Genomic DNA, 16,112 nt, shown 5'->3' with positions numbered 1-16,112 from the left:
CATTGGAATGGAGTATTGTCTAGACTGATAGTGGATTTGACTAGCCATGCCATTTCCTGGATAGACATGGTGTTGTGTGTTCATTTCTTTGTTTTTCTAGTTGGTTCTCATGTTTCCTTTAGCTTGGGTTGTGTTACTAGTTCCTGGAGCCTTGGTTGGACAAACACTCTGGAGCCCTGTAACAACTTGGGTTGAGTTACTAGTCCTAGAGCCTTGGTTGGAAAAATGCTCTAGAGCCCTTGGTGGGTTGAGTTAATAGTCTTGGAGCTTTGGTTAGACAAACACTCTGGAGCCCTGTATCATATGTGGGTTGATTTACTAGTCCTCGAGCGTTGGTTTGAACAAACGCTCTAGAGCCCTGGACAACTTGGGTATATACCAATCTAGTAATGGTTAGTGATGTCCGATCGTGAGGTGGAATCACTAGTTGAGGGTTGAGGTGGTTTGGCCTCTGGAATCCCTGGATGGTTTTGATTGATGTGTTTTATGAGACCCCACATTCATGCTTGGAATATGGCATGAGGGTGATTGATTGAAGAGAGACATGGCTCAGTCAATCTACGGTCGGGTGGAACATGGTAGTCCTAAACCTGGTTGGCCTTTGCATCATTAATATGAGGTTATTTCTCCTTGTTATTTCATGTGTAAATGTATTGGTTTAGATGTGGATTTTATGGTTGAGGTATCCTTGATATTTCTGTTGTTATTATGTTGGTTATAAGCATGTATTATGACAATGATGATGTATGGCTTTCCTCATGTTTTAATTCTTAAATGAATGAAGAATGTATCTATGACTTAATAGATTATAATGCAACTAACGATATCAATTAAAGGAAATTTCAACTCAAAAATAGCCACTTAAGAAAAAATTAAGAAATTAATAAAATAATGCCATGTAGACAATTTTTTAATATATCACTTTTATTATTTTAATTTTTTTTCGAAATTACCCAAATAAATGTGACGTTTATCAAAATAACAATATATGTAATTTATCTTTATATTAATTTATTAGCACAGTATTTAATAAAATTTAAATTAGAAAAGAAAATTTAAAATTTAATTAAAATTAAAATTAAATTTAAATGACCTAAATTTGAATTAAAAAAATATATTTAAAAATTAAATTAATTGCGCGTCATTAAAATAAATAACAATATATATTATATTTAAATTAATTTATTAACACAAAATTTAATAAAATTTTAATTAAAAAAATGAATTTAAAAAATTAAATTTAAATTGACTAAATAAATGCACTTTTATCAAAATAATAGTATATATATTTTATATTTAAATAAATTTGTTTACACAAGATTTAATAAAATTTAAATTAAAAAAGTAAATCTAAAATTTAAATTAGTTACATGTCATTAAAAATATTATCGATACTATAACTTTTATAGAATAAGATATTAATTTTATTTTAAATATTTAATGTAGTTTTGGTCACTTGGGCACTATTCACGCTTAAGATAGGTAAATTGTATTATTAAAAAATTTGCCAATGCCTAGTCACACATGTATCTCTTTTGAATTTTAAAGGATTTTGATTGGCTTACATATTATGACATGGAAATTCAATATTAACTTTTTAAAATAAAAATTCCTCTAATTAGTAGGGGAACAATGCTTCTTAGTGATTCTCAGATAAGTATGAGACCCCTATGCTAAGATCTGTTGTTTAAACCTGCAGGTTACATATTTGTGACATGTTTGACAACATGCCTGTCATGGCTAGTAGGGGTCTGGTTAAGTCCTTATTCAAGTAATTGCATTTGTATCATTATTCTATTGTTATCTATCAGTTCTGAACCTATAACTAAGTTCTTGGCAGTGACCTGGGCTCTGGGCCTGAAAAAGTGGCACAAATCTTGGAGTCACAGGCACAAGTCTGAGGAGAAGAGTCCCTAGACGCATGCATACCCATGCTATGGGAGCATTTGGGGCCTCCTAGATGCATGTTTTTCCATATCAAGGGAGCATCCAGGGGTTTTGTTGTAACATACTTTATTTTTGATAAGTTAGTTGTTATTTTATAAAAGAGGGTACAAAAAATAAAGAAAAAAATGAAATATGAAAAAATAGAAAAATTAAAAAGAGATGAAATAGAACCCCATCAAAATAAAGTCAAAAATATTTGAATAAGTGTGCTTGTTTAAAGTGCCACTTCATGAAAAAATTCCATTTGTAATAATAAAGGTCTGTGTGTAGTCTGTTTTTGTGCCACAACCTTTTCTTCTGATCTGAATCATATTGTTTAATCTTGATCAGATCATTTAAATTTTTGTTCTAGACTAGAGAATAAATTCAACCAAACAATTTAATCTTGGTTGAAAATTAGAAATTAGGTTAGATTAGGAAAACTAAAAGGCCTAATATGCTTAAAAATTGGCCTAAAGTCATATAGATTAGGTTGGGAATCGTTTATTAGATTATTAAGGGCAATTAGTCTAAATGTGCTCGTGATTGTATTAATTCTTATTATTATTAATTACCCCACTTAAGTGGTGATTAATTATTGGAAAATGTTATATCTAAATACTCTTTAAATAAAGCTCATATACGACAAAGACGTTTGTCGAAAACTGTTAATTATCAAACCAAAATCAACGGTTGTCACCCTTCCCGCCCAAATCAACAGCAGGGAAGCGCTTCACACGCCCCAGCCACAAAACGAGATATCGGTGGGGGGGGATACGAAAAGCAGTTTCCGCCCGCTTGAGCCCCCCTTCTATGTATCTCCGTCTCAATATTTCGCACCCCTCCCCCCCGCTCTAAACTACTTACCACTACCCCCCCTCTAAAATCCGCTATTCCAAATCCCGCGTCTTCTGATACCACCTCAACGTCCGATCCTTTTGCGCTACCTTCATCCAATATTTTTGTGCCACGTGCCCTCCATCTATTTTCATAGTCATTCCCGTTAACCGTTCCAACTATCCATTGTGGAATAAATTCCTTATCTGTTGCCGAATAAATGCCTTATCTGTTGTCAAATAATTTTTTTTTGTTCCACTGTAAATGCTTACCTATTTCTACAATCCTTTCCTGTTAAGTCATTAATTTTCCGATTAGCCCGCTATTAACGGCTTCTTCTATAACAATAACTTAAATTTCCCTATAAATATTCATTGTCTCCATTACATATGCTTTTCCTACTTTTTCATTGCTTCTAAATTATTCATTTTCCTGCAAATTTTCTATTGAGCCAAGTCTGTAACCTGAATCATCACTCAGATATCTCTGTAGTTTCCTGTCATTTCTGTCTAATATTATGGCTCCTAAGAAGAAGGAAAATTCTTCCGCTGGTTCTTCTCGAGCACAGGAAAACCTGCAAACTTCTGATCGTCTTGACCTGGACCATATCCTATTAGCCAACCAATACTTCAAAATCACTGATACTGAGTGTGAATTTGACATGCTTGAATTTCACAATTGGCTCAGACAAACATACCTTGATTTAGAGGATGAAATAAACCTCTGGGAATCAAACCTTCCTTTGTACATGTTTCCCCAAGCTCATTCTTTCCCTGATTTGGTTATTTGGTGTCAATCCAAGTATAATCCCATGAAAAGAAAAGTAGTGACTCAGAATGGTGACATTCTGATAACCATCACTATTGAAGGCATAAACAAAATGATTTTGATACCTGAGAGTTATTTCCTCAACTTTTTCTCCCCTGCAGATTTGATTGACCTATATCATAAACTTACATTCCCTTAGAGAGCTCAGATCTTTGATATTTTTCTCCCTGAAGATGCTGATCTTCCTAAGAAAAATCCTCCTTACTCAGCATCCATGTTTCTAGAGAGAGGCAAGCAAATTATTTCCCTCATTTCCTGCCTATTAGGCTACCCATCAGATCAATGGGTAAACGAGGGTATCTTAGGTTATTTGTCTATCTTTTCAAAAGAAAACAAGCCTAACTTCATTTATAACTACAGTTAATTTCTGGCTAATGCTATGCATGAGCATCTTATGAATATCACAACTGAAGGAGTATTCAAATACTCTTTTGTCTTATTTCACATGTTTGTTTTTCAGCAGGGAGACAAATTACCCATTGTTTTACACAAGAAGGATGAGCATCAAGAAGATCAATTAGTTATTCATTAGACCTCATTGATCAGAAAGACCTAAACTGAGTTGAAATTTGCAGATTTCATAAATTGTTTCATTCATCCAATAGCACAACTTTTCAACAGTCAAAGTGAACAAAGAATCAGTCCCGAAATCAAGAGGATCTTGCACCTTAGTGATCAAGTCAGAACAGGAGACTGGTATCTCTACGAGAACTACACAAAGATCAGAGTATATGGGTGTGAGTTGGCTCCATATAAGTTGCCAAAGTATGTTCCAATGATAATTTTCTCTTTGGAATATATCAGGCAAATGATGAATATGGATGAGCTACATTTCATATTAGGAAAGAGAAAATCACAGTTTAAGATTAAAGCACAGGTTGGGTCATTCATTTGCAACACTAGATCAGCTAGCTCTAAGACAAATTCCATACTCAAACAGATGGGTTTTCTACCCAGCTTCACTTGGTTCTACGATCCGTTCAACATTATTTTATATTTAAGGGTGGAGCTTAAGACTACTTATAATCACACATCTAGGCTTGAAATTGAGAAATTCATAAATCAGGAACATTGGGAAGAGAATACTCTTCAATAAGCATATGAACAATTCTTTCCTCCTCCTACTTATCAGACGCTAGTTTCTCAAACTAAGCTAAACAAAAGGCCTAGTGAAGGATCATCATCATCAACAATGGCAGAAAAGGAGTTTATCCATTACCAGAAGAAACCAAGGATTGAATCAAAGGCTACTACTACGACTGCAACTCAAGGTCAAAAGGATCCTATTGTCATCAATCTGGATGATTCATAGGTATCTATAGGCACTGAGGAGCCTATAATTACTACTCCTTCTTCCTCTTCCACTTCACAAAATTTGCTAGAAATTACTCACTCTGCTGGACCAAGTGAAACATAGGAGTCAAATTTTTTCATTAACTTTATTGAGATCAAGAAAAAGAATGAAGCTTTAAAAGTTAATGTGTATGCACAGTTATGGAAGCAGACTTCCACTTCACAACATAGGTTACTGATAACATTTGACAACGAGAAGGGAAGAAAGCAGATGTCCTTCCTGCAGGCTCACTACCTTTTCCCAAAGGTTCTGTTGATTATAAAAACTATATTCTCATTTGATACCAATCAGATTCATCCAATTGACCAAATGGACATGCATAGGCAGTCTGGTGAGTTGATGTTCTCAACCATGACCAACACTGCTATGGCATTGTCTAAGCTTAAAATTTCTCTATCAAATGTGTAGTCTCAATTGAAATTTGAGAAAATATCATCTCTAGCTAAGGATAATAGCGTTAAGTCATTATAGGACTTAGTCATTAAAATAGGATGTGGCCCTACTGGCGTAAAAGCAGCAGAAGCTATAATCAAAAGAAGGCACACAGATATTGCAGCATTGAGAAAACAATTGAAATTGCCTTCTATAGAGGACCCCTAGACTAAGGAAAAAGTAGAGACTAAACAACATAAGGAAGAAATGCTCAAACTAATAATTGAGCAAAATGTATAGATTAAAACCATGGAGGAACAAATTGAGAAGTTGCTTAAAGAAAAAGAGAAATTTACTCAATTATCTATAGCCCCCATCACAACTATTCCTATTACATCTTCATCAACCACAAGGGAATCTACATCGACAACAGAGGATTTGAACAAACTTTCACAGGAACTCATTCATCAAAAGTAAGAGAATTAAAGGCTGCACAAGAAATTCCAGACTTTGGAAGCATAGAAAATAAAAAATGACAATTTGTATGTTAAGGAAATGCAGAAAACACATAGGTTGAACAGAAGGATAGAAGAATTTCATAGTCAGTCACTGATGGCACAGACCTTGGCCCAAGCCATGAAAAGCAGTTGGGTAGACATTAGTCAAGCCATAACTGAAATATGTCCATCCCTTCAGATTGTTTTCGAGGAGGAGGAACTCATCAACAAATGTCAATTAGCCATCGATGAAGTGAAACAATTGCTTAAAGATAAACCAATTGAGGCTACTGATATGATCAGAGTTCTTAATTAAAAGAGCAAGATAGAGTTGGAGAAAATATAGATTTTAGATAAAACAGAAACCATTTTGGAGATCAAGAAGGTTCTCCAAAAGAAGAAATTTATAACACAACTAGAAACAAAATGTCAAGCATTAAGGTCTTTGTTCAAAGGTTTCACTTTAAGTTTAATTTACTTAATCAAAGAGGATTTCCAGGATTAGTGGCTCCAAATGATAGGCTTATCAGTTTGGAAGATTACTGCTAGAAACTTTATAGCAAAGCAACTGATAGATCAAGTTTTGCAAGCATAAAAGGGCACATTACAGGGAAGCAAGCATTGGAAGCTTTAGATTTTGATTTGACCATTAAGCATGAAATAAAACATATTTTTATAAATAAGACCACTTTTGAGAAATATACAGAAGTAGATGAAGTTTACAGGAAGTTGGTAAATCTCACCATACCAAGTGAAGAAATATGGGATCACTTCTGCGAAGTAATTGAGTAACTTTCATCTTCAACCAACAGACAGCTGGGCAACACTTTTTGGGGACCAGTCATCAACAGATTCCTAAAGAATAGTGCCACCACTTAGCAGTTTTCAATTTCCTATTATTTTGTACTATTTTTGTAAGATTTTGTAAGAAATATCTCTAGCAGATATTTAGTTTTGTATAAATAACTCCTCATTCGAGTTATTATGGGTTGAACCCTTGTATGAACATTGAGAACAGAATTGTAACTAAGTTGGAGATTTGCAAAGATAATGAAAGGATTTTGAATTTGCCTACTATAGTTCTATCTTCTTGTAAGTTTTTACATGTGCTTATTTCATTATGCATTGCTTCATATATTCAATTATTTATGTAGAGAACTGGGTAAGATCATACTGAGTATCAGTCAGTCTTAAATCCCCTGTGAAGTTATCAACAATAACTAGGGACTAGCTTATAAGACTATTTGTTATTATAAACTCCCCTATATCAATTAATTGTCACACAAATCTACATTCGTTTGAATATATTTTGTTCTATATGAAACATTGTTTTCCTGTATTGTTTTCTTATAACCAATCAAATATTTTGTTTGAATATTTAGCAAGTTATATCATCACATATTCTGCTATTCATTCACTTTAAATCAATTAACTATAGCTAGACAAATAGAAGCCCTTTCATCTAGTTTAGTAATTGTTAAGGCTTAAGCACATGTTTTAAATAATTCATATCATTGGTCATCCATAAAATTTAAAACCAACAAAATATTTTAGATGTTCTAGCATGATTAACTGACCTAGAGTCATCTCATAGGACAACATCAGACTGGCGTCATTTTCGGGGAGAAAAAATTGAAATATTTTCCTTGGGACAACGATTAAAACTTTTTCTTTAAGGTGAACAAAGAAATTGTAGGTTAAAAATCATTCACCTAGTGACTCTACTTGACCAAGTTGGCTCCTTCAAAACATATCAGATGTCACTCTGACTCTCAAATTATATCTCCTTTATTTGATCTTGAGAGACTGGTGAGAGAGGCCTCATTTAGAAGGAGACTTGGAGCTTCTGCTTCTTCTTCTATACATTACAACCTCAAGATATTATAGCTTATGATCCCCTTAGCGTTGTTCCATCCCAGTTATATTTGGCTAATCAAACACTAAGGTTTTAGAAATTTTATCTAAAGGAGTTGATCTGCAATCAGCTCTCTTAGTCCAATCTTTGGAATCTTACAAACTTCCTGAAATATTTTCAGATTCTTCCAAGTCAGAGGAAGAACTAGATGTACATTTACCGGAGCTAAAACCAACTGATTTTATCTCCCCTACTCATTATACATTCCCATCCACTTCTGCCCAACTTGAAGAAACTTTCTATGTATATTCAAACCCACTATTTGAAAGTAAAGAGCAAGTTGAAACAGAGGTTCAGAAGTTAGTAATAAAAACACCTTTGAAAAATTTAGATTTCCTCCACTTTCCCATTCTCCTACTCCCACTTTTACACCTCTATCTTCACCCACTACCTCACCACTTGCTTCATCATCCTCCACTACATCATCTCCTACCTCTTCTGCTAAATCATCTTCTTCTTCATCTTTAGATATGGAATTTCGACCTATAATTCAAGCTAGATATGCTGCTCTACATATTTCCAACCAGTTAAATAATTTTCCTAATAGGTATTTGAAACTCCTACCCATGTTTAATGGTGAAACTGGCCTAACTGTAGACGATCATCTAGCTGTATTTTTAGATTTTGTAGATAATATGAATATAGAGCATGAGGATGTTTATATGCGTTTATTTGTTCAGTATTTGGAGGGAAATGTTAGGATATGGTTTAGGCAATTGAGGGTTGATTCAATTCAACCCTAGAATGATTTAACTAATATATTCAAGAGTCAATGGGGTGTCAAAAAGGATGCAGTTTACTTCTTACTTAGTTTGAAGAACTTAAAAGGAACCATGGAGAACCTGTGGCAGATTTCATTAAATGATTCAATAAACTCTACCACAAAATGCCCCCTGATTGTAAACCTATTATTGCAGCAGCAAAGGTTAGGTTTTCCAAAGCCTTTGATGATGACTTTGCAGTCATGATGAGGGAAATGATATATCCTACCCTTCAAGATATGCAAAATAATGCTATTGAAGTTGAGGCTAACAGATCAGCTTCATCTAAATTCAAAGCCAAAGTTGAAAAGGTTGAAAGAAAATTGAAGGCTAAGGAGGAAGGATCCTCCTCAAAGTCTAAAAACGAAGATAAAAAAATAGACAAGATAGCATATTTAATTAGAAACTTATCTAATAGGATTTCTATGATTGAAACTTAGCCTAGAACCATACAACAAACTATTGTTATACCACATAATCAGTTTAGAAGAGCCCCTCAAAATCAAATTTTACAGAGGCCTAACATTGATCAACAGATCCAACCTCCTCTGATGGTTGATGACCAACAACCAGATGATATTGTTCCTCTAATTTCCAAAGACATAAATAATTTTGATTCTACATCTATACATAATGCTATTGTTCCTCACCCTTCAAATCAGTCTTCCCAAAATCAAGAAGAAAATCAAATTTCTAAATACCAGGCCTTATCTAAATTCCTAATTGGTGAACTAAATAGAAGATATGATCTTAGGCCTAGGGCAGGGCCTGGTAGACCTCCAAAGGGTCCCATTCAAAATGAACCATAGATAAAATCTACTGAAACCCAGACGACTATCATTCAACCCTTAAATAAAAGAAGTGAACCAAGTCAAATTGATAAAACTGTTTTGACAACCTTCAATGTTGAAAGAGAACTGGAAAGGGTTAAAATACCAATTCCCCTAGATGAACTATAAAAAAATCTAGGGTATAAGAACTAGGTTTCAAAATGTATTCACTCATTTAGTGTGGATGTTGAAGGGGATGTGATAAGCTTGCAGGATGAAAAACCCTCAGTAGTTTTTGGTCATAGTTCTAACATGATAGATGAGAATGTCCCACCATTTTATGTGACTTTGAAAATTCATGATTTCCTGCTATATAAATGTATGCTAGATTCTGGGGCTTCCCATAATCTAATTCCTAAAGTGATCATGGGCCAGTTGCAATTAGAATTCACTAGAACTTACCATGATCTTTATACTTTTGACTCCAATAAATTTCCTTGTATTGGACTCATTAAAGATTTGGTGGTAACCTTAGCTTAGATCCCTATCAAAAGTGTGGTTTTAGACATAGTAGTCACTGACATTCCTCCAAATTTTGGCATGATGTTGTCAAGATCTTGTTGTGCTAAATTAGGAGGGAGCCTACAAATGGATATGCCTTATGCCACTATTCCAGTTTACGGGGGTGAGCATCTCAGGATGTATAGAGAGGTCATATTTATGAACACTGTTTGTTGAGTTGATCAGGCTAGGAATCGTCCTATTTATGTTATTGACCCAGACTTGGGTGTTTTGAATTATCTATAAATAATTCACAAAATACTCAACTAACTATTGAAGATATTGTTGATCAACCTAAAAACATTGAAACTGATATTTGGAAAATGTACTTTGATGGTTCTTGCTCAAAGGAAGGAGCAGGAGCTGGAATTGTATTAATTTATCCAGATAAAGAAAACATTACCCAATCATACAAACTTGAATTCGATGTAACCAATAATGTAGCAGAGTATGAAGCTTTTCTACTAGGATTGGAGTTAGCAAGAAGTCTTAAGGTGCAAAACTTAAGTGTATACAGTGATTCTAAACTTATTGTCAGACAAGTTAGGAATCAATGTCAAACTAAGCACCCAAGATTGAGTTCTTATAGGAATGAAGTTTGGGATTCAACTAATTTTTTTTTTCAGCATTCAATATTACTACTATTCCTAGAGATCAAAACATGCATGTAGATTCCTTGGTTGTTTCTGCAAGTTCCTTTAAAATCCTTGATAAAATGCTTGTCTAGTATCAAATTCAAGTCAAGTATAGACCATATATTCCTGACAATCTTAAATACTGGCAAATTTTTCATGATGACGAGCAACTAAAATCCATTTTGCAAGTCATATATGGATTTTCAAACATGCAAGTGAGGAAGAACCACTTGATAATCTTGAAATTGATAACGAAGATCAAACACCATAATTTGATTCTACAATTATTGATCATAACATTAACAATTTTATTCCAAAATAGTTAATCCCTCTTGAGAAGCTCTTTGATCATAATGATGTTCCCAAAAATCCACTTTTTGATTCACCTAATGAAAATATTGAAATTTATAACATTGGAAGTTCTGAAGAGATCAGAAACGCTAAAATTTCTGCATCTCTGTCAATGAAAGCTAAAAACAAATATTTAGCCCTCCTAAAGGCCTAGAAAGATGTTTTTGCCTTGTCTTATAATGAATTGAAAACCTATGATACATCTCTTATTGAACACAAAATTCCATTAAAACTAGATGCAAAACCTTTCAAACAAAAATTGAGGAGAATTAATCATGCACTTCTTCCTGTAATTGAAAAAGAACTAAAGAAGTTACTGGATGCTAAAATAATACTTCCATTAAGATATTCAAATTGGGTAGCCAATCTAGTTCCAGTGAGGAAAAAGAATGGTGAAATTAGATTGTGTAGATTTTAGGAATTTGAATAAATCTTTTGTGAAGGACATTTATCCATTACCTAAGATGAATCAATTACTTTAGAAAGTTTTAGGAGCCCAGATAATTTCCATGTTAGATGGTTTCTTCGGATATAACCAGATTATGGTTAGTCCACAGGACATAGAGAAAATTTCATTTACAATTCCATGGGGCACATTCATGTATAATCAAATGCCTTTTGGGTTAAATAATGTTGGAGCAACATTTCAACGTGCTATGGATCTTTCATTTGTAGGTAAGATCAACAAATTTGTTGTTATCTATTTAGGTGATTTAACTATTTTTTCCAATTCTTATGAAAAGCATTTGAAGCATTTGAGAAAGGTTTTTGACAGGTGCAGAAAATTTGGGATTTCTCTTAATTCAAAGAAGTCTTTGTTTGCACTTCAAGAAGGAAAATTGCTCAGCCACATCATTTCCAAAGAATGAGTAGTCATTGATCCTAAAAGAGTCTCAGCAATTCAGGCACTCATATTACCAAGGAACAAGAAGGAAGTTCAAGCTTTCCTTGGCAAATTTTTTTTTTTAAGAAGATTTATCCCTAACTATGCATAAATAATTAAGGACATAACTGATATGTTGAAAAAGAATCATGAAATCAAATGGACTTTTCCTGCTAGGTATGCATTTGATCAAATTAAGAAGGCCATTATAGAAGCTCCCATCTTAGCCAGTCCAGATTACTCCCAACCTTTTAGTGTCTTTTCTTTTGCTTCTGAAACTACATTAGTTGTTGTTCTTTTGCAAAGGAAGAAAAATGGAGATGATCAACCCATTGCCTCTTTTAGAAAAGTTATGAGAGATTTTGAGCTAAAGTATGACATCATTGAAAAACAAGCCTACTCTTTAGTTCAAGCTCTGAAAGCCTCTCGAGTCTATCTCCTCCACTCTTCTATCATTGCCTGTGTGCCTAACAATGTTGTCAAAACTGTTCTAACTCAACCTGACACTGATGGAAGGAGAGGGAGATGGATAACTAAAATTTTAGAGTATGATCTCATCATCAAGACTACCAAACTGATAAAAGGTCAAGGCATGGCTAAGCTCCTTGTTGAATCCAATTGCAATACCTTAGGAATAAATTATGTTTTTGACATCCCAGCTAAGAAGAATACACAAGAACATTTTGCAACCCCTACACAGGAGAATCCACAAGAACCTTCTGAGAGCCCAACTGAGAAGAATCCACAAGAACCTTCTGAAATCCCCACACAGGAGAATCCATAAGAACCTTTTGCATCATATCAAACAATTTTGATTCACATTGATGAAAAAATTTTGTTATCAGATTGGTACTTTGACATTGTGAACTTTCTTAGAGAATTTGAATGTCCAGCTGAATTTAGCAGAAATCAATGTAAAACACTGAAATTGAAAGTTGTTAAGTATTGTATTGTGAATGCAAATTTATACTGGAAGGATCCTCTTAATATCCTTCTACTTTTCCTAACAGAGAATGAAACAGAAGGGATCATTGATGAATTTCATGCAGGAATTTGTGGAGGCCATTATGCTTGGAGGGCCACAGCATACAAGATCCTAAGGGTAGGGTTTTATTGGCCTACTCTTTTTGCACAGGTAGGAGCAAAGGTTAGGAGTTGTACACAGTGTCAAATGTTTGTTGGAAAGCAGAGATTAGCAGCTCTTCCATTGGTTCTAGTCTTAGTCCAAGCACCATTCTACCAATGGGGATTGGATTTCATTGGTGAAATTCATCCTCCATCAAGCAGTCAGCACAGATGGATATTGACTGCTACAAACTACTTTACCAAGTGGGTAGAAGCCATTCCAGTCATAAATGCAACTGATACTGTTGTGATCAAGTTCATTGAAGAATATATATTGTCTAGATTTGGATGCCCTCAGCAAATAGTGACAGACAATGCACAAGCATTCAACAGTACTAAGATGATTGAGTTCTGTCAGAAATATCAGATCTTGTTGCATCATTCTACACCATATTATCCATAGGGAAATGGACTGGCAGAGTCCTCAAATAAAATTTTGGTTAAAGTAATAACGAAAATATTGGAGGATCATAAAATCAGTTGGGATAGTCATCTTATTTATGCTCTTTGGGCCAACAGGATTTCTCCCAAAATATCAACAGGTAAATCTCCTTTTAGGCTTGTTTATGGAAAAGAAGCAATAAATCCCACACATTTAGCTTTTCTTGTTTTAAATTTTTTGCAAGAGTCAAATGAAGAGGTTGATGACTTCTCTCAAAGAATAAATCATATCATAGAATTGAATGAAGATAGAGATGAAGTACAGTACAAGCTTAGGAAATATCAGAGTAAAATGGAAAGCTTGTTTGATAGGAAAGCTGGGGAAATAGATTTCAAGCAAGGTGATTTGGTACTGAGTTGGGATGTTAGGAGAGAAGACAAAGGCAAAGATGGCAAGTTTGAAAACCTTTGGTCAGGACCTTTTAGTATTGCTGAGGTCAAGGGTTATAACAATTTCATTCTGCAAAATTTGGAGGGACAGTATTCCTCATTACCTGTCAATGGGAAGTACTTGAAGCACTATATTCAATATTGAGAGGTTTCCATTCATTCACCATTGTATTATACCGGATAATTTTATTTTACATGCAGTGTATATTTGTTTCAATAGAAGACCCCATTAGCCTGAGGAGAAGGCACATGGATCTACAAGTTCTCTACATCGTGCAGGAGGAAGCAATCCCTAGTTAGAGCTGATGTTGTAACATACTTTATTTTTGATAATTTAGTTGTTATTTTGTAAAAGAGGGTATAAAAAATAAAGAAAAAAATGAAATATGAAAAAATAGAAAACTAAAAAAGAGATGAAATAGAACCCCATCAAAAGAAAGTAAAATATTTGAATAAGTGTGCTTGTTTAAAGTGCCACTTCCTGAAAAAAATCTATTCGTAATAATAAAGGTCTGTGTGTAGTTTTTTTTTAAGCCACAACCTTTTCTTTTGATCTGAATCAAATTGTTTAATCTTGATCAGATCATTTAAATTTTTGTTCTAGATTAGAGAATAAATTCAACCAAATAGTTTAATCTTGGTTGAAAATTGTTGGCTTATGGGGGCCTGACCCAGGTTCAGAGTTATTTAGCCAAACAAATCCCTACATTACTAGCCCTTTCAGCATCAGCCCGCAGAGTGCAGACTGAAGTCTCACCTGAAGCAATATGGGGGGATGCTGGAACCAAGTTTCCACACCCTTGAGATGGATGTGATGTCAGTCTAGTCCAACTAAACCTACCTTTGTGTAGATTGCTTCACACATTGTTCTACCCTTCAGTACCTTCGTGATTTGTTATAATTGACTTTCACCCATCCCTCACCAGGGGCTGAAGTCCTTTCATGCTACTAAGGCAGCAAGTTGTGATATCTCCTAAACTACGCCAAGTATCTTAATTATCTTATTAACAGGTCTTGATTATCTTCGCATAAACATATATTTTATCTTGCGTTCACTTAGCCAATACAATTATACCCATTCCCACATCATATAAGCATTAAAAGTGCAATTCATACCCAATATAACAGATGCATAAATCAGGAAATAAAGACACAGAATTGATAGTAACTTCTCTTTATTAATACTTCCATTGTTTACAGACTCGACTCGCCCTGCGCACTTAGCTGCAAGGGTCCGCACACTCAACTGCGGACTACTAGGCCTCTGCGCACTTAGCTGCAGAGCCTCTTCCTACGCTATGACCCAAAACTAGACTTTACACCTCAGAGCTATCTCACATACATCATATCTTTTCTATATTTTGATCTGCTTAGCTACCTTAACTACTTAGAGCTTCGCTTTATTTATACAATCCCATGGTCCACAGACCATGGGTAGATCTTCTACAGCCGACATTACATTATCAAAATTAAGGGCAGACAACCCTATGACTCTTTAACAACCTATGCACTTTGCACCCAAAAAATTCAGAGTCTTTACATTTGAATTACAAAACTGACCAAAATCTGGGCTCTAAGCTCCAAAAATTCCCTTGGGGGATCCCACGCCCAACAGGCCCCCAACACAAACATTGTGACTCACCCTCGAGTCACTTCGTAGGTGCGGAGATCTTTGTGCAAAGACCTCCCAACTCTGATTGGATCACTGCAAGTTCGACAGTGCACTAAGCAGCTACCTACTGAACTTCCTCTACACATTGTTCGATGATGGGGATGGGCTCCTCCAGTAACAAGCAACCATCATGCACCAAGAAAAGTAGCTGCCTGATCACAAAAATGGTCACTGGGGCATGGTGGTAATGCGGCACCCAGAGTAGGTTTAGCAATCCTGCATTCTCAACACATCTGAGCCATTTGCGTGGCTCCAACTCTATCGTTCAAGCCGACGTGTCTATCTTCTGGCGCATTAGCTGTGCAGTCGCTAAATGTGGGAACTTTTCGTGGTCCGCAAGGTCCCAATCTTCAAATTTCAGCACAGGCACCCATCCCAAGTGTTCTCCTTCAAAAATAATGTCGTCAAGGAGCAGCGGAGTTTGTAGAGAGCTCTTGCTCTCATTTATATCCTTGGACACCTTGGCTTTACCCTTCTATGGAGGAACATATGCAGGTAACCTGGTGGGAGGGTCTGCACCCTGGGGTTCGACTTCCATCTCTACATCCTCCTCCTCAACTAGGATTTCTTCAAACTCTTCCTCCTCATCGGCCTCCAAATTAATGACCTTCCCCTTTTCCTCCATTGTGAGCTTGGCCCTCAACAGATTTATAGGTGAGACACGCACCAATATCATGGCCTGCTTATCCTTCTTAGGTCTCAACGTGCACGGTGATTTAGGGATCTCAACAAATATCCCGACGCTCTCTGGGGCTTCCACTTCTGTAATTTCCTGCACGGCTTCCTCGGTGTCT

Source organism: Pinus tabuliformis, chromosome 7, assembly GCF_031772625.1.
Source record: "Pinus tabuliformis cultivar Carrire ecotype Pingquan chromosome 7, CPIR1, whole genome shotgun sequence".
Taxonomy (NCBI): domain Eukaryota; kingdom Viridiplantae; phylum Streptophyta; class Pinopsida; order Pinales; family Pinaceae; genus Pinus; species Pinus tabuliformis.
This window is presented reverse-complemented; position numbering follows the sequence as displayed.